We start from the raw sequence: 25,842 nt of genomic DNA, 5'->3' as shown, positions 1-25,842 counted from the left end.
ATCTGAGTGGAGGGGATCTCAAAGTAATCCATGGAAAAGGCAGAACAGGGATGGGTCAGGATGTGATATTGGTGGATGTATTTGTGAAATAGATAGAGGTAGAGAAAAAAAAAAACTGCTGTAAAGGAAAGAGGGAAAGAATGACCAGCTCAAGGGTTCAGATTTAAAAAGTCTAATGGTTGATCAATGGTAGCATGAGGGCAAGGGGTAGTTTCTTGGGAGGCAGAAATAAGGTAGAAAAAAAGAAGGTAACTCTGGCACAATCCCCAAGAGAAAGAATCAGATGAATGGGTTATGTGTTTATTTCTTCCCACCTTAGACTGGAATTGATAATTCATAGTGTATGTTTCAGTAGGTAGTATAAAACCATTACCAATTAGCTTTAAAAATTTGTGTGGCCACAATCAACCTTTGACAATTCTAATCACATAAAATCTTTGTACTTTTTCATCTGTTTTATTTATTTATTTATTTATTCATTCATTCATTCATTCCATTTTTTATTCAGTTTTGCTTTACTGTTATTGTGTATACACTACTGGTGAGTATACAATGATATATATATATATATATATATATATATATATATATATATATATATATATATATATATATATATATATATATATTGCTGACTTATAACATTAGATTAAAGTTAGCCAGCTTCAGTAACTTAGTGAGGGTCTAAGAAAATAAGCAAAACCATTTTTCTTTATAGAATATTTTATTAAAGGCTGAGACTGTTTCTTAGCAAAAAAGCATATCTGATTTCAATTTGTAATATGAGAGACAGAGAGAGAGAGAGAGAGAGAGAGAGAGAGAGAGAGAGATCTTGCAAAAATAAAAAAGTAATCAGTGACACTCTTAGTGTCAAGGATGTAAATAATTTAAAAGTAATAGTGAGCTAGTTGGAAAACTCATCTAGGTTATTAACTGCTTTTTTGGGAAGTTAGTCTGCTCTCCAACATATAAAAGTGAGAGAGGAATTCTTTTTTAAATTTTGTATAAGAAAAAAAGAGGAGTTTTGACACAGCTTTAAGTTGACCCAGACTGGGTCAACTTTATTGGGTGATTAGGGTTCTGCTAAGATGATATATCCTTGAGTTATTTGGAATAATGTGATTTTATCTAGTCTTCATAAACAAAGATTAAGGTCTATAATAAACCATGCATGGCCAAGGAAAAACATTTAAATGAAAAGTAAATGTATGAATAAACACATAAAACAATATTTAAGAAAAAGTTAACGTTCAGAATATCTATGCAATTATATGATCACCAGTAATGTAAAAAAATGACAACTAAAGAAAAAGTGAATTAATAAAGGAACAAATAAATAGTGGAATAAATTAATTAATGAATAAATAACTAACAAGTGCAAAGATGTAATGTGACTGGAATTTTCAAAGTCAGCTTGTAGCCATGACAAAGTGTAAAGGTACATGGAAATGGTGTTTTACTACTTACTGAGATATACCCTATGAACTATAAATTCCACTCCTAGGTGGGAAGAGTTGAACACAGAACCCATTCACCTAGCTCTCTCACTTGGGAACTGTGCAAAAAATTACCTTTTTCTTTCCCCCAAATTTTATTGCTGCTTCCAAGAACACAACCCATCTACATTCAAACCATCATTGTAGACTTGTAGCATATGAACCCCTCTATTGCTAAAGTTTTTTTTTTTTTTCATTGTTCTTTTTCTCCCTTCTCCCATATAGTCCACCAATACTTATTTTGTAATATGAAATCTACATACTCAGCAATCTCCAGTCTTACATCTTACTATATCCATTTCCTGCCTTGTGCATGACCATTTTGAGATCCCCTCCATCAAGAAATCAATAGTCCAAAGTAATCAGAATTGGTGGCAAAATATGCAGAATATTAGAAGTCAGTTACACAATAAGAAAACTATAAAAAGTGGGCTTCATTTAAGGGTGCAAATAAAAAGAAAATCTATAGACTTCACTAGTTAAAATTAAGGATCCAAAATTTATGAGTCTCAGTAATTTGAATTATACCTGTGAGTCACTTTTGTGGGAGGAAGGGATGTGGGGACATTGCTAATGAATTTAAAGCTCAAACTTTTTTATGAGACAAAGAACAGAAAAGTTAAAAAAAAATAAAAAAATTGTGATATCATTTTCATAAATAAAAAATATAGACATATTTATTCACAAATTGCTTTAACCTTATAAACAGTTATAAGTGTCAATACACTTCCCTCTGGGATAGGTCCTAGTATTGGAAGAAAACTTTGCCTTAAAATAACCACATTCACAGACCGAAGAAGAAGAAGAAGAAGAAGAAGAAGAAGAAGAAGAAGAAGAAGAAGAAGAAGAAGAAGAAGAAGAAGAAGAAGAAGAAGAAGAAGAAGAAGAAGAGGAGACATGGGGAGGATTTCAGGGTTTTGAAGCATACCTGTAATATAAGTTACTTGCAAAGCCATCACGGGAGAATTTTATACACTGTCTGAAGACATATATGTATAAATTATATATAAAAAGTGTTTATGGGTTCTGTAGTGAGGGTGCACGAGTCCAATACACAGTCTTTTTTTTTGAATATTTTTTGTTGTGCATGTACACAATACCATTAATAGTTTGTTTTTTGGTTGGCTTTTTAATGTGGTGCTGGGTGTTCAACCTAGTACCTCATGAATGCTAGGGAAGCACTCTACCACTGAACCATAACCCTAGTCCCCAAGTCCTTTACTTATCCCCCCCCCCCCACCCCGGCGGGAGTGTATGTGTGTAGTGCAGGGGATTGAATCCATGGCCTTAGATAAGCAAAATAAGCACTCTACTGACTAAGCTATAACCTCAGCCCTGATCTATAGTCTTTTAACAATGAAAATGGAGCAGCCTGTCATTCAGACTTTGATTCTGCACCTACTTGGCTCAGGTTGGAGGCAGTGCCTGAAGCCTTGACCAATCAGTATCTTAGGTGAGAACTGTCCAATCCTCATGCAGCCAGTGATGAGGGGGCGGGCTTCCACAATCTTCTGTTCCATTCGTGTCTGGAGCCGGCCATTTTTTCAATCTTTTTGTAGGCTTTCTGTCCTGGATCCGGACCCCAGGTGTCTGTGCCATGCAGAATCTGAAAACAAACCACAGGGAGAACGCTGAGAACCCTGAAAGCCAGGAAATGGTAAGTGTGCCTTGCTATCTTGAGACTGTGTAGGAAGGTGGCTTAAAGCTGACAGGAGTGGCAATGGTGGAAACTGGCAGTCATGGCTAGGGACTCCTCATGGTCCTCTCCAGAGTCTTGTGTCCAGAGGGTCTCTGAGGGGCTGCTTAGCCTTCACCTGCCTCTGACTAGTCTAATGAGTCTTAGATCGGGAGTTGAAAACCTGGGCATTTTGTTCCATTATTGTACGGTGTTTTCAGCTTCTTTCTAAATCCCTTTGTGGGCTTCCATGTGCCATGAGTCCAGCATGTCTCCAGATTGCATAGTGAAGACTGAGATAATTATCAGGAGAGAACCCCAAATCCATTTGTTGTAACCATGCATGAGATAGGCTATTGATTTTCGGGCTTATTACTCATGAGGGATTGTTTGTTTGTTTGTTTGTTTAATTTTGTGTGTGTGTGTGTGTGTGTGTGTGTGTGTGTGTGTGTGTGTGTGTAGCTTTCTTTTTGGTACCAGAAATTCAACCAAGTGGTGTACATCCACGGATTCACATTCCCACCCCTTTTTATATTTTTATTTAGAGACAGGGTCCCTTTGAATTTCTTAGGGCCTCACAAATTTGATGATGCTGGCTTTTAACTCATTCTCTTCATGAGTCCTGAGATTTTTAAATGTAGGGGAAGCAGTATCTCAAATCCAAAACAAAAATCTGAAATCCAGAACTTCAGTTTAGCTATCCATATGTCTCAGAAATAACCCTAGTTTTCTAGCTCTCTGTTCACATATCCAAAACTTGGGTTCTCGGTTCACAGTGAATAAGTATAAAATACAATAGATAGTATAATGACCATGTAATGCAGATAATGGGCCTCACTCAAACACATCTGGTAGCTAACTGAAAGATATGTTAATGAGCACCATTAAAGCCTATTTCAAATGTAAATGACCTTGAAGCCCACTTGTAGGAACACCTTCAACAAAGTCCTTTTTCTCAGCGGTAAATCCTGATTGAATTCCAAGAAAAAAGGATTGGTCACAGAAAGAATGAAAGTGAACCCATATGGTAGTCAGGATGCCTTTTCCAAAGCCTATTCTAAATGCATTATGCTCCGTGTTCCGCCCAAAATCATTAGTAAACTTCTAAGATGGAACACCAAAATGAGGTTTTTTTTCCTGGTATCATTCCTCATACCACATGGTGGGAATTCTATTTCTTAGATATTTTTCTTCAAAATTTATGAGACAAGCACCCAGATTCAATTGGAAAACTGAGAAATTTTGGCTCATCTCAAAACTCCACTTTCAGCATTATCAATCATTATTTTCCCATGTTTTATTTCAAATGGATGCATTATTTATGATTTTCTACAAGAACTGAAAGGCATTTTTAAAAGATTTTAATTTATCATTCTGAGATTTTCATGTGAGAAGATAGCAGAATAAAATTAGGTGACATTAAAAAGAATGAATCTCTCCTAAATGAGGTTTATGTGTCCCAATTAAGAAATTTTAAAAATGTAATAGGTTATCAATTGAGTGTTTATTTATTTATTAATTTACTTGTTTGTTTACTTATTTATGGTCAGACCATTTTATTAAAATAACCCACAGAAGGGGCTGGGGTTGGCTCAGTAATAGAGCACTCACCTAGCACATGAAAGGTCTTGGGTTGGATCCTCAGTACCACATAAAAATGAGAAAATAAAAAAAAAAATAAGGAAATAAATAACCCACAGAAACATTCCAAACATTTCAGGAAACTCTTTTCTTCTGGTGTGGCAGGAAAAAATACAAGTGGGACTAACTTGAATTTAAATTACATGCAATTTCAATCTCTCTCTCTCTCTCTCTTTCTCTCTCTCTCTCTCTCTCTCTCTCTCTCTCTCTCTCTCTCTCTTTCTTTCTTTCTCCCTCTCTCTCTCTCTTTCTGTACTGGGGATTGACCCTAGGGCCTCATGCTTAGAAGGCAAGCACTCTACAAGCTGAGCTATTTACTAACCCCATTTTTTGGGGGGTGCGACCAGGGATTGAAGTCAGGGGCACTCTACCACTGAGCCACATTCCTTACCTTTATTTTGTATTTTACTTAGAGGCAGGGTTTCACTGAGTTGCTTAGTGACTCACCATTGCTGAGACTGGTTTTGAATTCATAATCCTTATGTCTCAGTCTTGTAAACAGCTGATATTACAGGCATGCACCACCATGCCTGGCCCATTTAAATCTTAAGGGCTAAAGTACACAGCAAATTAGATCAAAGTCCATGTCAATAACTTGGTACATTATTTAAAATATATCATTCATATATATATATATATATATATATATATATATATATATTTAGTTGTTGATAGACCTATATTTTATTTACTCATATGTGGAGCTGAGAATTGAACCCAGTGCCTCACATATGCCAGACAAGTGAGCTACCACTGAGCTCCAGCCCCAGCCCCCTGGTACATTTTTTATGGGGGATATTGGAGATTGAACTCAAGAAACATCCCCAGGGTTATTTTTTTAACTTTATTTAGAGACAGGATCTCACTGAGTTTCTTAGCACCTCACTTTTGCTAAGGGTGGCTTTGAACTTTTGATATTTCTTCCTCAGCCTCTTCAGACACTGGGATTACAGGCTTGCACCAACACACCCAGCCCCTAGTACACTTTTAATACCTGTTTTACATAGATTTTAACCAGTAGCCTTAACTTTTTTCTAATATATATTTGACTTGAATCCATAACCCAGAAACCAGTGGAACAGAATCTATTTTTTTATGTCCAACACTGCTTTCAGTTATGACAGTGTCTAAGTTAAGATTCCCCATTAAATAAATTACTATGTGTTGTGTTCTCATTCTGACCTCCCATAAGGCATTGTTCTGAGTTTCAGAATATCTGAAACAAGGTTCCCAGAGATTCCAAATTTTTTGAAGTATTTAGAAAACACCACTATCTGAGTCTTGCCTTCTAGGGACCAGTTTGAATTTTAAGTGTGTAGCTTCTGAAGGGATGGACTAATTGGATGCTTTGCAGCTGGGAGGCATTTTCTGATATACTTTCTATCTAAAAGGTACTTCATTTGTTTCCTTTTATTAGATACAGTGAATAAAGATACAATAAAAATAGATGTTTGGCAATATATTTAGCAAAAGGATTCCAATTCCTTTACATATATATCCAGAGTTATTATTAGTGGATTGTGACATTTTTTACCAAGAATTATTATTTATATCTTTTTATTTATTTAAATACTGGAGATTAACCCCAGGGCACTTTACTAGTGCGTTACATACCCAGTCTCCAACACTTTTATTTATTTATTTATTTTTGAGAGAGGGTTTTACTGAGTTTCTTAGGACTTTGCCATGTTCTTGAGGCTGGTCTTTAACTTGAGAATAAACCCCTAGTTTTCTACCTCTTATACTCATAAGCCACTGGGAGTACAAGCATGTACAACCTTGCACTGCTACCCCAAATTATTACTAGTGGATTATGTGGCATTTTTATTTTGGGCTTTTATAAAAAATATATTTTTAACACCTTTATAAAAAATATATTTATTAAATTTATATTGTCACCAACATTTTTACATATTTATGTACCCTGGAATCCCTATTACTTATGAGACATTTGCTTGGTTTTGTTTGATTGTTGCTGAGTATTGAACCCAGGGGAGCATACCATCGAGACACATCTACATTACTTTTTATGTTATATTTTGAGACATGCTCTTACTAAGTTGATTGTAGCCTTGTTATGTTAATGAGGTTGTCTTTGAACTAACAATTATCCTGCATCATTTTTCATAGCTTCTAGAATTTCAGGCATATGCCACCATACATGACAATTTTAGATTTTTATAATAGCCATTCCAACAGCATTGCATAGGCTGCAGAAAATATATTTGATTAATGCATTAAATTCCTGAGGCAAGTTTATGTGAAGTAGCCAGTGTAGGAGTGTTGTGTAAAGATTAGCAAGGATTGTGGAATGTGATAGACATTATTATCTAAAGTACATATATGAAGACAGGAATTGATGTGAACATACTTTATATACAAACAGAGGTATGAAAAATTTTTCTCTATGTGTAATAAGAATTGTGATGTACTTCACTGTCATATTTTTAAAAAATAAAACAAAAAAAAATTCTTTATATGTATATCTGAGAATCAGACTCAGTGCTTTGCACATGCTAGCAAAGTAGTCTACCACTGAGACACAACTCCAGCCCATGTACCCAGCTTTTTAATACTCTCTTTTTAGTAACCAGAAACAACTTTAAAAATTAAAATTGCATTTATATCACTTTTCCTAGTACAGCAATGTGTTATTAACTAAACTTATTTTTAGTATTGTTTAAAAATAATCTAATGGATGACTGTTATTTTTTCCAAAGATTATTTTATCACCTCTTTGGGGCTTGGTGAAGGGTCTTCTTTTTTTTCAGAATATGGATGTCTTCTATTGTCAAGTGGGTCCATGCTAACTGTGTTGAAAATAATGATTCTAAAAGTTCACACAATCCACACATTTCCAAGACTATACGGAAAAGGGAAAGGACAGTATTCACAACCAAAAAAAAAAACATTTCTCATGGAAGCATTGTATCAGTGTCCAACCTGGAGTGTAATCCAGAATTTCAGTGATAAAGTTGTTTAAGAACAACAACCGTAGATTTTTGTGATCCCTTAAAGTACCCTGAATGGCTTTAAATCATTTACTCTTCTTCAAAATAAAATTTCTGCTACCTACTTAAAAAATAAAGCACTATGAATGAGAAAGGTGAATGAGACTTAAGTTCTGTGGAGGTACTGAGGTTGAGCTTTAATTATACTTTATAAATATTCAAATAAGAAGGGCCTTAGAGTTGTCTCATCTTTTCCAACACATAATATGGAATAATTAGATGAAGTGACATGAAATAATGAAAATGCATTTCAGGGAAGTGATATCACAGGAATTTTCAGGGTAGAATCTTGGAAATGTGGGAAAAATATATTCATATACATATGCATTTCTATAGAAAAAAACAAGTGATAAGTACATGAGTATGAGGGTAAATTCAGTGTGCCTCATGCATTGTAGGTAGAAGGTAATGATAAAGTAGTAACTGAGGTGTTCCAGAACTCTATAATTGTGGGAGACATTAATAGCAATTTAGAAAAAGAAAATACAGTTAAATCCCTTTAGATATGCCTCTGTCATCTATTTTTCTTATGAATTTGATTCTGTCAAATGAGATTATGTGGGTATGGTTCTCTCTGAATTTATGTTTTCAGGATTTTGTCAGCTATATCATATAAAGCCCTGTCCTAAACTCACTTTGGGGGCTCTTTTACCACCTGTTCTGGACTGCAGAGCAGAGACAAACCTCACTCATTCTCTGCAATGAAATGACTTTTGTCAATCTTTGCAAAAAATGATTGGAAGAACAAGCATATTGGAGGGTCTTTCATATTCTATAATATGATTGTCAGACCCTGTGAGGTTAAAGGGTAGTTACTTGTTATGTTAGAAACATCTTCCCTATGAGAAGGGCTTATCTATATATTTTTTGTTTTGGGAGTCCCATAAACACAGAAGATATGCATTTATGGTCACAAATAAAGGAATGCCAGAAGCCATTAGATGTGAGAAAATACAAAAAAAAAAATATTCTCTTAGAGCTTTTAGAGGTTAAAAAGTTTATTCCTGTTTTCTGTAAGAAAACTAAAATTTCTCCTTGGCCTGACAATATTTTGATGTTTTAAACTTGCTTGGAATTTCTACCTGTGTTTTGAATTCACCTATGCCTGGATATCCCTTACCAGATAACAACCCCCTCTAAAACTTTATCAGTGCCTCATAAATCTTGGCTACTGCTTACCAAATAACAATTCTCTCTAAATCTCAGTAGCAACTCATAAATTCTAATGTCTGGAACTGAATTTATTCCCTACCTTGAAATGTTAGCCATACAGATCCTTAACCTGCTATCTGCCTTTGTATTATGCTTGTCAAAATCTTGTTAGCTGTAAGTACCCTAGACTCCCACCCCCTTTGTAACTTTTTGTGCTGTAAAAACTTTTTCCTGAAGATCAGGAGGATGATCTCTAGCATGGGATATTATAAGAGACAGTCCTGGCCAGCTTTTGTGTACACAATACAATTTTGATTTAAAAATTGGAGTTGGTGGTCTTTTCTTTGTGTTTTGGTTCAACATTGACCTTTTTTTTAAATTCACTGTAAATAAAACCAAAGAACACAGCAAAACTTCTGTAAATGAGCCAGGTGCATAATAATAGTCTTTATTTACTGAAGACACAGTATTCATTATAAAAATGATATAAGCTTAAAAATTAAAAGATAGCTCAAATATTAAGGGAGTTTAGGAGTTAGAAATTTTTTCTTTCAGAATATAGGTAGTAAAATAGGACAAAAGGGAAAATGTAAAGCATAAATATATTAAGTAGTATGCAAAAAATCACCAAAATATCTATTATAAAAAAATCATATCTACAGAAATGGTTCAAAATAAGCAGTCTTTGTGTCAGGAATAAACATTGGGACAGGAATGGAAGTTTTGGTTCTCTTTTTAAGTAGATTTATTCATAGTGATTAATCTTTACACTATTTCTGCAGTTTACTGGTTGGAATTAATTATAATTCATATATCTGAGAAAAAGGTACTGAATGCAGAAAAAATATTATTACTCATGTTTAAATCACCTACATTATTTGATCTTTTCTTTTTTAAACCAAAAATCTTCATAAAACCATCTCTTAATAAATATCTCTATCTCTGTATATTAGGAGCAACTGAGTTGTAAAATTTGCTATGATAACTTGTCTCTTAATATACTTAAAGTCTACGAATTTGCTGCTTAGCATTTAGGTATAATTTTCTATGGTGTTTTCTAGTTATTTATGTCTGTATGCAAAGTTTTATACCAAGCTCTTAGTATGTGCCATAATTACTCTGTGTAGCAATGTAGGATCCATGTCTTATTTGTGACACTTTGTTCTCAGAACTGTGTCTAAAGGGAAATATGTACAAATGATGATCCAGGAAAAAAATCTAATATCATATTTTATTTCATATTTATTTATATATTTATGTGTGTGTGTGTGTGTGTGTGTGTGTGTGTATATATATATATATATATATATATATATATATATATATATATATATAATTTAGAAACACACTTTGGTCTAAAACTACAATGACACTAGTGTATTTTAGCTTGAATTGGTTGTGAGAAACAAACTAAAAAGACTTTTCTCTTTGTTGGTTGGTGATTTTTGCGACCTCAGGAACCTAATGAATAATAGCATAAATAACTAAGTAACTCTCTAGTTTGAGGCAGAACCATCAAAATAGATGTTTTGCTTCTGCTTTCTATCTTGATCATTAGAAATATACCTCTAAATTTACATGGAACACTTTTGGAATTCTGTTATTTCTTCTAAAAAATCAATGAAAGTGAAAAATAATGCAGAAAGATAAATAATTAATTTCAAACAATTCATTTCTTAAAATAAATATTTTTTTTAAATTACCAAAAATTCTGAAAAGTTAGAAAAGTTAAAAGGTTTAGAAATAGCCTAAGGCAATTTATCTTTTGCTCAATACAGTAGACTATATCTCCAACTCATTCCTCTCTAGAATTGGACTGTGTGCAAATATGAAATAAAAAAGTGCTAAGATGCCCCACATGGCTTATAAGTTTTAAAATCCTAACAGGAGCTCAAACCTGCCATTTTTTTTCTTTACAAAATACAAAATTTAAATTTGTATACTTAACAAACATTTGCAGAAGTATAATTCAAAATAACCTAAAAAATGAAAAAGTCATTGAAGGACTGACCCACTGAACATGAGAACTTATAATATTGAAGCCCTTATATTAAATTTCTTTTTATCATTGTCAAAATTTTCCATGTTTATATTATCAATATATTAATCAAAATTTTTATGCATTTAATAACAAATATCTAATTTCCTATTTTATTCAGTCTTTTAAAAAATAGTAATTAATATTAATAATTTAATGCTCATTCTTGTATGGCTATAGCAAGTGAAAAATCCAGCCTAATTTTCTTTTAAGATTGGGAGCCATCTTGTCACAAAGGCATGAAAAGTTAATTTTTGCTTCATTATAAATTACTGTGATTTGTAAACTTGCTTTGAAATGCCTGCCAGTGCCTTGAATTAACCCATGTCTGGTTTTCCCTGATGAGATAACAACCCTCCCTGAAACTTTATTGATTACTCATAAATTCTGGCTTTCCCTGACCAAATAACAACTCACTCTGAAACTTTAGTGGTGTATCATAAATTCTGATGTTGTGATGTAAACTTACTCCCTAAGTGCTGAACCACTTAGACCATTAGCTTACTACCTGCCTTGTGTTATGCTTGTCAAAATCCTGTTATTTGTGTAAGTTCTCAAGACACCCCCCTTTTGCAACATTTTTGTGCTATTAAACTGCAGTCCTAGAGAACTGGAGTCCTGTCTTCTTTTCCCATTGGTTTCAGGAGAGACTGTTATGCTCAAATGCAGGATCCCCAGAAGACCACCAGAGACCAAGATCCTTGTAAGCAGCAAAGAGGTGTTTATTGCAAGCTAGCTCAGTCCTCCACACACACAGCAACTGGTGGCTTAGAGACCCTAAGACTGGGGTTTGCAGCAGTTTTATACACTCTTTGGGGAAGGCAGGTACCCCACATACATCATAGCATCTCTTAGCAAATCATCACACAGCTTGGGAAAATCATAAACAATTCTAAAACATGATTAGCACATTCACTGGCGGGAACAAGTTGGGTAAGAGTAATTGGTTACTACAAGATAGGAATTCATTTGAACTGATTGGCTTAGTCCACAAGGTTTCCCAAAATGTTATCAACCACCATAAACTACTAGAAGGGTCATCTGGCATCCCAGGTATTTTCCCTGTCTCATGCTGATTGGTGGCTGCTAGGAAGTTCCTATGGTTCCCCACCTACCCTGACTGAGTCAGGGACACCAGGCACAGCAGATCTCTCCTGTCATTTGTAGATAAACAACTCAGCAGGATGGGTATGTGCCTAGGGGTGCTCTGAGTGTCTTTCAAAGAAAAAGGGTCACGCCCCCTTCCTTGGACAGTCTTTGCTCTGAGGTAGAGGCTGGTTTCTCATCTTTTACCTTATGTTTTTTAATGTATTTTTTATCTGTAGCTTGACACGATACCTTTATTTCACTTACTTATTTTTATGTGGTCCTGAGGATTGAACCCAGGGTTTTGCACCTGGGAGGTGAGCACTCTACTGCTGAGGCACAATCCCATCCACTTATGTGTTGTTTTTATTGGGCATTTTTACTTTAGGGGGTTTCTTCCCAGTTCAAAGTTCAATTTGTCACCTAAAAAGAACAGAGATCAAAAAAATAAATAAAATTTGATAGTTATTATCATTATTTTATATTAATTCCTGAATAATATACAAGCATTTATAATCCATAAACTGAAATGACCTTATATGTAAATTTAAATGAAAATGTTCTGTTGGTTGGGTTAGTTTCCACTTATGGAAAAAAAAAAAAAAAAAAAAAACCTTGCCTTAAAATAACAGCAGCCTGAGACTCTGGGGTATGTTTCTCAGATTAAAAAAAAAAAAAAAAAAAGCAGCACTCAACGACCTGAGATTCTAGCCCTTATTCATGCCTGTATTGGATAATATTCCCTGTCACAAAAAAAGGGCTCACTTCTCTCAGATTCAGTGTGCATGATCTGAAGCCCCTTCCAATCAAGAGCATTTTGTAGGAACTGTCCAATCCTGTCTATCATCAGGGAGGAGGAGGGTGGGCTTTCACTTCTTATCTCCTGAGTCCTCCATTTTTGCCATTTGTAGCCTGAAACTTCAGAGTCACAGGTTGTTCTGTTGTGCAGGAACTGAGGATCCCAAGTAACCCTACTCCTGAGAACCAGGAAATGGTGAGTGTGCACTGGCCTAGCAAGGGAGGCTGGGGGAGAAAGACTATTGGAACCACAAGACTGGCTATGTTGAAAACAGGAGCTAACAGATTGGTACTCTGGGCAGTCTCTGGAGTCTATAAGCTTAAGTCCTCCATTGGGCCACTATGTCCTTAGTCCTACTTTCCAACCAGGTGGGGAACATGTCAGTAGCAGAGACTCTTTGCTGTCTTCCTTATGCTCAAAGGGCATCCTTAGCATCTGCATAAAATACTATGTGGCAGGTATGTTCTTGCAGCCCAGATGCTGGAGATTGACAGGTGGAATAATTATCAAAATCAAATCTCCAAGGGCCATTTTCCTGCAGGAGAGGAGCTGTCATTTTGGGGTACTTAATTTCCCTTAATTTTAATTTTGACATTCTTTTATTTTTACTTTCTTCATTATTATTATTTTGTTAAAGTTAGGTGAACTCAGGGATACTGTACTTCTTAGCCATATCCTTGGTAGTGAAGCCAGGTTTACAGATAGGTAGTTAGTTTAGTTAGGTAAATTGGGTCTAATATCCAGTAAAATCAAGAATGAACACCATAATTGAGAATGGAGTACAAGATAAGGGGAATTGAAAATGTCCCCAAGGCCCTGAGCCCATCCCAAGGAAAGTTTAATGAAGCAGCTCACAGCAAACATGCAGATGCTAATCCAAAAGCCCTTCCTGCCCAGATTACTCCTTCAGCACACCTGTCCTCCACACTTTGGGCCTTCCCACCTACATTACATCATTGCAAGATAACAGAATAAAGGACACAATGTGACAGGAATGTGGGATAGCTGAAGGAAGACCTTAGCTATAAAAAAGCTAAAAAGACCTTAGTTAAAAAAAATCCCTTTCATGGATTCTACCTTTGGGTCCCCTTTTTTCCCTGGGGAGAAGTCTTTTCTACTGTCCTTTAATAAAGCTTCTACTTTCCACTCTAAACTTGCCTTGGCATGCTTCTTTGGTGTTATACTTCAGCATTGGGGAAGCAAGGACTCTTCACCAGTAAACTGCCCTAACAGGTTTATATTTATGTTGCTGAGATTATTTTTGTTATGGTTTGATTTATCTAGAATTTGCTATTGCAATAAAGCATACTGTTGTTACATACATATGTATTCATATGGAGATCTTATTTCTATTTTGATGCTTTGAGGATTATTGTAATATTATAATTTCACAATAAATATGAATAGTAGGTCATGATAAGTTCTTTTTTTTCTCTTATAATTGAAAAAGTTTTTGGCTAAAGTTTCATATAACTTTGTAGATGAATTTTAAAAATTCATGCTTTGGTTTCTTACTTCATTTAAAGTAAATCTTGTTGATTTTTTAAATTATTATTGCATTATTGTTGTATTTAATAGTCAAGTTTATTTTGACATAACCATAAAAAATGAAATATAATTTGCTCCCCTTCAGTATCCAGTAGTTCCCCTTTCCCTATTCTCCTACATTCTTCTATCGTATATTTATTTATAGTTTCTTTTTTTAATATTGCTTCATAGAATACACATAAAAGTAGACTTCACTGTGATATATTCATATTTGTACATAGCAATTTTGGTAAGATATATTGTGGGTTAATTTGTGGGAAAATTATCACCTTTGTAATGATGAGTTTTATCTTCTATACATGGGATGTATAATTCAGTCTTTTATGTGCTTTTTGTGACTTTTATTTTCTCATAAGTTAAAAATGTACACATGTTAAATACTACTTGCATAAGGCACCTATGTAAAATTTATACATAGTGTTTTATGCTCTTTTTTAAACTGGATATATTATGAAATGTGACTGGTCCTAGTGACCATTTTTCCTACAGATTATTATTTATCCCTTCCAAGAAGTATATTGTATTGAGCCATGCCCTTGGGCTTCAAGTGTTTGGGTGAGTACCATTGAGTACTTTTATGTTCTCATGATCACATATGCTCTAATTTCAGTAAGTCTCTGTGATGGGGAGTATCATATATGTTCAATAGCAAAATAGTTTCCACAAATAGATACTAATTTAAACTCCTTTCGAGTTAATTGTTATTCATTTGTTTTAAATGTTCATCAACATTACTTAATTTTTCCCATGATAGGTTTTTATTGTGTATTTCTTAAATTTATAAAGATTTTGAATTTTTATAGTTAATAAACATATCTCATGTATAAATTTGCAGTTCAAACTTCGGTCCTTTATATCTTTTTGGCTTAAAAGATAAGAAAAGGATCCAAAAATGCAGCTAGAGATTGATTTCAAGAAAAAGGTTTAAATTATTTTTTAAAATTGCCTTTTTTTCCTCATCATTTATTATAGGTTTCTTGTATGATTGTAAGGGTAGGTAATTTAAAGTGGATTATAGGGCTTATCTTTGTTAATTAGTACAGGAAAACTAATTAAGAAATTTCTCTACACTATAGCTGCAGGAAAATGAATAAATTTGTTTAAAATCATATGGTAATAAAATTGTTAAATGACATATTTACTAAACATCCAGTCCTTAAATTTTTTTTCTGTAATATTTTGGCAGTGAATCATGAATTCTATTATCTGGATTTGGGGGTTTAATATAAAATCATATGGAATAAAATTTGGCCAATCCTAGAAATATTCATACATAATTTGTTGTTTACTTAATGATATGTTGTGGAGATAGAAACTAATGAATATATTTATTTTTAGAAATAGGTATTTTTTGCTTTTCAGTTTCTAATAATCCTTTTAGATTTATTTCCTTACTGAGTCACTCAGGGCCACTGATTTTTTTTTTGTTGTTGTTGTTTTTGTAACCTCCAGGCATTTACCCCTCTAAGAAATCTTTCTTGTAAGCTCTATTTCTGAAGAGTTTCTTAACATGAAAGAAAAAAAAGTATTTATGTTTCCCCTGAAATGTATGCTCAATGCACTCTCTTCAAAATGGAGAGAAAATAATATTTCCCCAGACTGACATTCCTGTGTCAGGAGCTAACAATACCTTGATGGTCTTTGAAGAAATTTTATACAGTTCTGTCTCTGGGTAGTTTTCTGTGGGCTGTTGACTTGCCATTTACTACCCAGATACCCATATTTTTTTCATCTGTACTGTGGGAATAATTTTAGATGCACAGATGAATAATGCTCTTCATGGAGGCCATGAATACCTGTATGTTACACTATAGTGCACAGCTGACAAAGCCCCTGGAAAACATTGTGCAGATTCTAATTGGTTAACCATTATATGCTACTCACATGAATTTTCTTTCAAAAGTTTGTAATAACCTTTTCACTTTAGGCATCCATGTCATCCACATTCCCAAGTACAAAAGTTTGAATCTTTCTTTTCTGAATTCCAGGTTCCATTTCTCTTATGGTTCAATGTGGTTCAAATAATTTTGTTTTTGTTTTTTCTCTTTCTTTTACACTGTGTTTCTAATAAAAATGTTCTCTGATTCAAGCCTATATTCCCCATGTCCAGCAATGTTTAGAAAATGACATAGAAAATTGTATTTGATAATTTATAAAGGAGAGTTGATAACACTTCTTGCTCATGTCTCCCTTCCTTAGAAACTGCACCAGTACTATGCTTGGCCCTGTAGAGGGAGCACCATAACCAATCAAATATATAGAAAAAATGTTGATTGATTGTATATTCTGTTCTAAGAATACTTTGTTAAGATTGTTGGAACATTTCTTGATTGGGTGGTGGTGGTGGTGGTGGTGATGGTGGTTGTTGTTGTTGTTATTATTATTATTATTATTATTATTATTTGCTTAGCTTTTTGAGTTCTTTATGTACCCTAGTGATTAGTGCTCTATCTGATGTGTGAAGGGTAAAAAATTCATTCTAGGATGTAGGCTCTCTCTTCACCTCACAGATTGTTTCTTTTGCTGAGAATAATCTTTTTAGTTTGTTTCCATCCCATTTATTGAACATTTGTTTTAATTCTTGTGCTATATGTTTGTCATTAAGGAAATTGGGGACTAATCCCACATGATGAAGATTAGAGCCTGCATTTTATTCTATTAGATGCAGAGTCTATGGTTTATTTCCTAGGTTCTTGATACACTTTGAGTTGAGTTTTGTGCATGGTTAGAGATAGTGGTTTGTTGAAGAGGCTATCTTTTCTCCAGTGCATATTTTTTGCATCTTTGTCTAATATATCATAATTGTAATTTTGTGGGTTAGTCTTTGTGTCCTCTATTCTGTACCATTCATCTTCCAGTCTGTTTTTTTTTTTTTTTTTTTTTTTTTGCCAATGCCATGCTTTTTTGTTACCATTGCTCTGTAGTCTAGTTTAAGGTCTGGTATAGTGATGTCACCTGCTTCACTCTTCCTGCTAAGGATTGCTTTAGCTATTCTTGGTCACTTATTTTTTTGAGATAAATTTCATGGTTGCTTTTTCTATTTCTATGAGGAATGCCATTGGGATTTTGATCAGAATTGCAGTAAATCTGTATAGTGCTTTTGGTAGTATGGCCATTTTGGTAATATTATTTTTGCCTATTCATGATCAAGGTAGATCTTTCCATTTTCCAAGGTTCTGTAGTTTTTCTTGTTTAGATCTTTCACCTTTTTCATTAAGTTGCTTCCCAAGTATCTTATTTTTTTGAAGTTATTCTAAATGGGGTAGTTATCTTCATTTCTTTCTCAGAAGATTTTTCACTAATATACAGAAATGCCTTTCATTTATGGGTGTTGATTTTATATCCTGCTACATTGCTAAATTTATTTACTAGTTCTAGATGTCTTCTGGTGGAGCTTTTTGAGTTTTCTAGGTTCACAATCATATCTAGCATTTGTAGGTAAATGGATAGCATTGGAGAATATAAAGTTAAGTGATGCTAGCCAATTCCAAAAAATGCCAAATGTTTTGTCTGATATAAAGAGGCTGACTCATAATGGGGTAGGGAGGGAGAGAATGAGAGAAATGGATGAATTTTAGATAGAGCAGAGAGATGGGAAGAAAAGAAAGGGGGCAGGGAATTAACAAGGATGGTGAAATGTAATAGAGTTCATTATCAAATGTACATGTATGAAGACACAAATTGGTATTACCATACTTTATATACAACCAGGGATATGAAAAATTGTGCTCTATACATGGAATAAGAATTGTAATGCTTCTGTTGTTACTTATTTTAAAAAAAAAATGATAAAAATATGAAAAAAATGTTTATAAATTATATACATTAAAATGTGCATATTACATATAGAATATATGTTTATATATAGGTCTAGGGGAAGGCAAGTCTCTCTCCTGAATTTTTAAAAATCACTTAATTTATTAATTTGTTCTAACTTGCTATTAGAGCAAAATGCATTTAACTTCATAGTACACAAGTGGAGCACAAAATTTTATTTCTCTTATACCGAAATTATAGTTACAAAACCCGTGTACCTCTACTTTGTGTACAAAAAATTTCCATCTCATTCCACTATCTTACTTACCTCTATACCTTCTCCCATCACCTCCCTCCCCTTTGTCTTATTCAAAGTTTCTTCAGTTCTTCCATGCTACCTCACACTTCCCTCATTTTGGATCAGCATCCACTTAGAAAAGTAAACATTAGGTCTTTGGTTTAGTGGATTGGTTTACTTGCCTTAACATGATATTCTCCAACTTCATCCATTTACTTCCCAATTCCATAATTTTATTCTATTTTAATGCTCAGTAATATTTCACTGTGTATATAAACCATATTTTCTTTATCCATTCATCTATTGAATAGCATATAGATTGGTTCTATAGTTTGCCTATTGTGAATTGTTTTTCTATGAACATTGATGTGGATAAGCCACTGTATTATACTGTTTTTAGCTCTTGTTGGTCTAAACTGAGGAGTGGGACAGCTGGGTCAATGATGGTTCCTTTCCAAGTTTTCTAAGGAATCTCCTTATTCTTTTCCAGGTTGGTGTCACCAATTTAGAGACCTACCAACAGTGTAACAGTGGGCCCTTTTCTCCACATCCTCACCAAAATATATTTTTGCTTGTATTTTAATAACTGTCATTCTGATTGGAGTGAGATTAAATTTTAGAGTAGTTTTGATTTGCAATTCTTTAATTGCTAGAGATGTTGGATTTTTTTGATTGATTGATTACTTATTTTAGTTCCTTAGCCCATTTCATTTAGTGATTGGGAAACTTGTTTTTTTGGTATTAAGTTTTTTAAGTTCTTTATATATTCTGGAATTTAGTGTTCTATCTGATGTGCATGTGGTAAAAATTTGCTCCCACTCTCTGGTATCACTTTTTGCCTCACTGATTGTTTCTTTTGCAGAGAAGAATGTTTTAAGTTTGAATTCATCCCATTTAATGACTCTTGTTTCTATTTCTTGTGCTTTAATAGTATTTTTAAAAAAGCAAAATTTCAAATACCCTAATTACAGGTATATGACATCATGCATAGCAAAACAGTTCATCTTGATTTCAAGCCCATTCTCTTAAGGCCATTGGGTCTATGGCCATGTCATAAAATTAGAAATATACCATTAATCAATTTAAATAATAGACTCAAATCTTTGGATCTGGAGAAAAAACATACACACACACACACACACACACACACACACACACACACCATACACTTTCTGTTAGAGTTAAATAATATATTTCAAACCCTAATCAATCTTCCTCTGTTCATATTAACACTGGATTTGGGCATTTTGTTCCAGTAATAAGGCATATTTTATATACATTTAAATTTCCAGGAAAATCTTAGAAGTTTTTGCTTTGATTTCTTCTTTAACAAAAAGTAAAGCATGGAAATAGTTTGACCAGTTATTATTATAGATTAACTTGGGAAAATGGTCACTTTTATAATAGTTTTATCTTTTGTAAAAATGTTAAATATTTGAGTCTTTTATGTGATTTTCTGTATTTTTATTTTCTCAAATACTGCATATTCCTTTTATAACTATACTTTCATGAAATGCAATATTCATGTGACATCGGCAAAAAACATACATTGTATTTTATAGTATTTGTCAAACTGGATATAATACATCAAAAAAATTCTAGCTCCTAGAATTTACTTTTTATAAAATTTAATAATTATTTCTTTCTCTTTAACCATGCACCTTGGTTCCAACTCTGGAGGAATATGGCTGTATTCTCATTTACAGTTGGTTTAATTTTAGTCTCTGTTTCTTGTGTGAGTGTATCATATACATTTCATTACAAAATAGTTTCTACAAATGGATAATAAAAGTTTAAATTATTATTTTCCTCTTTTGTGAATGTATTTATTCCACATTTTCATCAATACTATTTAATTCATCTATATGATATGATTTTGAGTTTTTATCATTATTTAACACTTAGATACATCCCTTTTAAAGTGGCTCTTCAAGAATTTATTCTGTTTTTCTTTTGCAATATGTTTTATTTTTTCTTCTTATAAGCATTCGATTATATGTGAGGAAATTATTTTTTTTTTTACCTTGTCACTTTTGCACCTTTAACGTAATAATTTGATGAATAGATTTTTTTTGTATTAATATTTTGTAATTCATAAGTTTAAAACTGTTATATTGTATAATTTTGAAAACAAATAAACTATTTTTTTTCTTTTGTGATATTAGGGATTCAACCAAAGTGTCCTATTGCTGAGCATATTCTCAGTTCTATTTTAAATTTTATTTCCAGATGGGGTTTGCTCAATTTCTTCAGTTGGCCATAAGTTTTCAATTTCATGTCTTAGCCTCCAGAATAGAAGATATTTCAGGTGTGCACCACCATATGCACCCTATCTTTTGTATGAAACCCTGAGCTTTGTACTTTCTTACATATTTCAGTATTATTTATTAATAACTTATATTCAGCATTTAATGTGTCAAAATATGTTGTTATAATTTCTGAGTTAAGGGATAAAATAGCATTTTATTATCACACTGTTTTCCCAATATCCTAGCATCTTTCTTTGAAATGAATGCCATTTTTTCTCTTCTATGCACAGTAATCTTCATTATGTATAACTGCCTAAGTAACAAGAGACTTATTAAGAGTTTTGTTGTTGTTTTCTGAAGTTCCACCATTTATTTTATTATGAGGTTTACCCTGATTGATTTAAATTCATAACATCAATCATGTGGCATCATGGTAGTTCGGTCAGCAGTAGACTTTATGTACAACAGTGGATATATCAAAAGTTTTAGCCATGTACTTGTCTATATCATCTAGATTCTTGTCATTACACTCAGAGAATTGGAAAATTGCAAAAGATTCTTAGGATAAATTTTCCTGAGTGTATTTCCATCAAGTGAGAATTTATTATATATGCATATATTTGAAATTATATACTGTATATTTGAGATAATTTTTCTTTGTTGAATTTTCAAATTTGCTTGTGCTTTTTAAGTTGTATCTGCTTTTTTTTTTTTTTTTTTTTTGTACTGAAGATTGAACTCAGGGGTGCTTAACCATGAAGCCACATCCTCAGTCCTTTTTTTTATATTTTATTTAGAGACAGAGTCTTGCTTAGTTGCTAAATGCTCACTAAGTTGTTCAATACTATATATATTGTATATAATATTGTCTTAGAATTTATGATCCTTTTTTTTATCCTCCTCAGTCACTGGAACTAAAGTTGTCCATCACTAGACCGGGCTCATTTGCTTTTTAAAAGCACCAACATTGATATTGGTAACTCTCTCTGTGCTATGTTCATCTTTAATAGCTTCTAATTTTGCTCATTTGCTTAAGATTTTCTTTACTTTTAGTTTATAAAATTTACTTTTCATTGGAATGGATGATTTGATAATAAATTCTAGTCATTTTATGGCTTACTAAGTTTTTTTCTGTATGTTTTATTTCAACCTCAGGTTTAGATGAATTCCATTTTTTTTCCAGCTCTATGGAGGTCTAAGTAAAATATAATATCCTGTATAGATATTGTTAATGAAATGGAACCACAATTTTACCCAGTTTTTCGACTTTGCAGTGTATACCCAAATAATATAAAATCAGCATACTCACATTGACACAGCCACATTAATGATTATAGCAGCACAATTCACAATAGCTAAGCTATAAATACAACCATTCAATGATGAATGGGTCCATTCAGTGATGACAGGATAAAAAATTGTTGCTTATGTACACAATAAACTATGAATCAGTCATAAAGAAGAATGCTTTTATGACATTTGTCAGTAAATGGATGAATCTGGAGATTTTATGCTAAGTAAAACAAACCATTTCTTTAAAACCAAAGGTTGAAAGTTTTTGCTGATATGTGAAATCTAAAGCTCATAAAGTGGGGAAGGGTAAGAAAAAAAGATCAGTAGATTGCACAATGGTAAACAATAAATAAATAAACAAAAGGGAAAGGGATAGAAATATTAAAGACATATATGTCTTTAATATTTCTATCCTCTAACATATACTCAGCCTACCATGATAGCCACCAAAAAGAACAGGATTTTAATTAGTATAAGATGTATCCCGTGCTTGCATAATGCCATAAAAATTGATTTTACTATCAGGTAGAACTAGAAAGAACCATTAAAATAAAAAAAATTATATTTGTTTGTAAAGCTACATGTATATTTTATTATAAACATCATACAATATATACATCAATCAAAGTTTTTATATATATGTATTTATTATTTTGTATGTTATAAATTGTTAAAATTATAAAAAGGAAAATCCAAACAGGATTGTTTTTGCTATTTTTTTATATTAATAACATACTAAATACCATAAAATGTTTGAAATTAAATTCATTGTTAAATATTTCCATTAAGTGGTCTGTCTACCTTGTTATGTTTCAAAATTTCTCTTATATCATTGGTATTGGAATTACTAGAGATTTCACTACATATTCAGAATAGCCAGATCCATCAGAGAAATAAGAAATGAGATTCTACACTTTATTAAATCTCTGATTAGTGGTTGTGCATTAAAATTTGATCATTCCCTTTCTTAATTACCATTATTTTCTCATCTGAACAATGTGTGTAATATAGATTATAATATAAAAAATTACAAAATATATATTTTGTGGTAATGCCTGAGTTTTATATTGTGTTTCATAAATGCAGAGTATATATACTTTTTTGAACTTAAATCAGTTTATCTGCAGAAGTAGATAATAGTATCATTGTGTTCCAAAACACCACCTACATGATAGTATATTAACTCTCATTTTAACTTCAATTACCTTACAGACTGTGCAAATGTTCATGTGGTCAATGTGTTATTTATTTATGTTTTCTTATTTCAGGACCTGTTAAAATTCAGGGATATAGCCATTGATTTTACTGAAGAAGAGTGGGGATGCCTTCAGCCTGCTCAGAAAAACTTATATAAAGATGTGATGTTAGAGAACTATAGAAACTTTGCCTTCCTTGGTAAGTTTAATTTCCCTTTAAAATTTTTAATTAATAATTATTATTTAATTTACTTCTGTTGTATCTTCTGGGAACTTCTCTATGAGTTTCAGATTTGTGTTTCAAATAAAAAGGACATTTTTAGTACAGATATTGTACTCTTTATATTATTTTACTCTTTAATCTCTCTCTTTCTTGGTGTGTTGTACATTCTCCACTTTAGATAAGTAGTACTTAGCATAATTTAGTGATGTAACTATTGTAGTCTACACATAACAGGGGACACAGCTGAGACGTTCAAATGGAGAAAACCAAACTAAAAAATGTTGGCAGAGTAGTTATTCAGCAGAAAAAATTTTCAGATGCTTAGCTTTATTTCTTTTGATTGTAATCATTGAACACATACTGCCCTACATTTATTACATTTTCAAATTTTTTGTAGTCCTCTGTTTTCTTCTTTAGTGATGTCCCAGTTTATTCAGATTAACCACCAAAACTTACCTTTTGTGCTGAGGGCCATCATGATCTGTTACAAATCTTGTGAGGAAACCTGTAAAGAAGCAAACAGAAGAGAGAGACACACTCACAGTGAAAAGGAACAAAGAAAAAAACTTGCCACTCCTCTTCATGGCTGCACATAGTATACCCCAAAATTACATAGCTTCTGTTACCATGACTACATTATAACCTAGTGTTATTTTAACCCCAAGTGCTAGCTAATGAAGATAAGGTACAGTTACTACAAACATAGAGCCCCTTCTCCCTAAGGACATTACCACAGAAACTAGATAGTGCACCTGTAGAGTTGTCTTAATAGCTTCAAGGAGAAACTGCCAGGCATTACTATTGTGGAACTCAGGGTTCCAGTTATCATCACCCCTACCCTTTCCTGCCTATTTCCAAAGTCAGAATACCTACAGCCTCCCCTCCTTTTTTAAGGCCTTTTGAATAAATAATATTACTTATCTTCTTAATGCTCGTGGGGGCAAAAAATAAGGCAGCCATTGAAAACAGCAAGTGCCAACATCAGTAAACATCCACCTATGAATATTTTTTGACCCAGATCAAATTGATTAAACATGAAATTATCCAATCTAACAAGGCTAAACATCAATCATCATGTTGGACCTTATTAATGATATCTTTAAGGTAATCTAACTCTTTTGAAATAAAATTACTATTATCACTTAAATTGAAGGAACACATGTTATTAAACTTCTGATATCCATTATGATGTAGCAATACCAGACAATCAATTGCAGCATGAATGTCAAGTATGGCTTGACAATGTTGTTTTTATTCTTTATTAAGCATATTAACGGCCATGGAGGCATGGCTAATACTTTTTATGATAGGATAGGTGAGTTTCATAATAGTTTTGTAAGCCCGTAGACCTAGTCCAGGAAAACCCTCTAAGGAGAATGTCAAAGCATCAAATTCTGCCTTAGTGTGAAGGTTTACTGAATTATCACAGTTTTTATCAAGAAGTATAGATCTTTTATAAATAAATTGCATAGGATGGTGACCTATTAAATACTATGTGGATGGTAAGGACACAGTTATTCTGCTAAGAAAAGAATGAATTCCGTGAGAAATTTTTGCAAGTAACAATTTCATTCAAGTGAGTCAAGATATTTTAATGGGTTGTAGAAGTCCAGGATCTGACAGTACTGAATTTCCCACAGCTTATGTACAAAAAATGAGTAACATTGTTATTGAGACCAAAACATTTACAGAGTTTTGTGTGAGTTTAGCAATCAAAGCAGTAACTAAGTTATCCGGAGTACATTCTAACCTATTTGAGCCAACACCTTTTGAGCTAAGGCTGTTAATGGTTTTATATCCCTCCAAGTAAGTGGAATTATAGTGTCTTGTGTTCATCTTTTAATGTTTCTCCTCATCTGAGGAGAATGATTATTCTCTTCTTTGAAGGGACTCTTATCTTCCAGGGTTAAATGAAACTTTTGAATCAGCTTGTGAAGTCTCTGATGTACATTCAACATTCCTATATTTTATACATCAAGCTAGAGTCAAACAGGACATGTTGGCATAAGTATAGCAGTTCATGCTTTTCCCCACATGATCAAAGGCATAGGATCTTGTCATGCTGGTCAGGTGGAATCTTATATATTACATTTTTTTTTTTTTTGTAATGGCTGTTTGAGAATAAAATGTCCATTGAATGCACATGACCAATTTTGATTATTAACTTTATGTTGTATATTGAGCACCTTAACTGTAAATAAAACAATATTTAATACATATTAATATGAGAGAGGCTAGATATTTGTTTGTCTCTGTTTTAAAAGGCAAGTATTAGGATACAATTTGCTCATTCAACCATAGCTCGTCCAAAAGGATTATGAGAAATTTCATTATTTAAAACTATATCTCATTGACTAAAAATTGTGCAAAAGGATGAGATG

General features: G+C 32.9%; 1 pseudogene; it reads right to left on the bottom strand.

Annotated features, from left to right (window-relative positions):
• Positions 1 to 25,842, bottom strand: part of LOC139707682 (ubiquitin carboxyl-terminal hydrolase 31-like) — a 76,020-nt pseudogene that overhangs the window by 37,108 nt on the left and 13,070 nt on the right.

Source organism: Marmota flaviventris, chromosome 11, assembly GCF_047511675.1.
Source record: "Marmota flaviventris isolate mMarFla1 chromosome 11, mMarFla1.hap1, whole genome shotgun sequence".
Taxonomy (NCBI): domain Eukaryota; kingdom Metazoa; phylum Chordata; class Mammalia; order Rodentia; family Sciuridae; genus Marmota; species Marmota flaviventris.
Note: the sequence above shows the minus strand (reverse complement) of the source record. Positions and strands in the feature narration are given on the sequence as shown.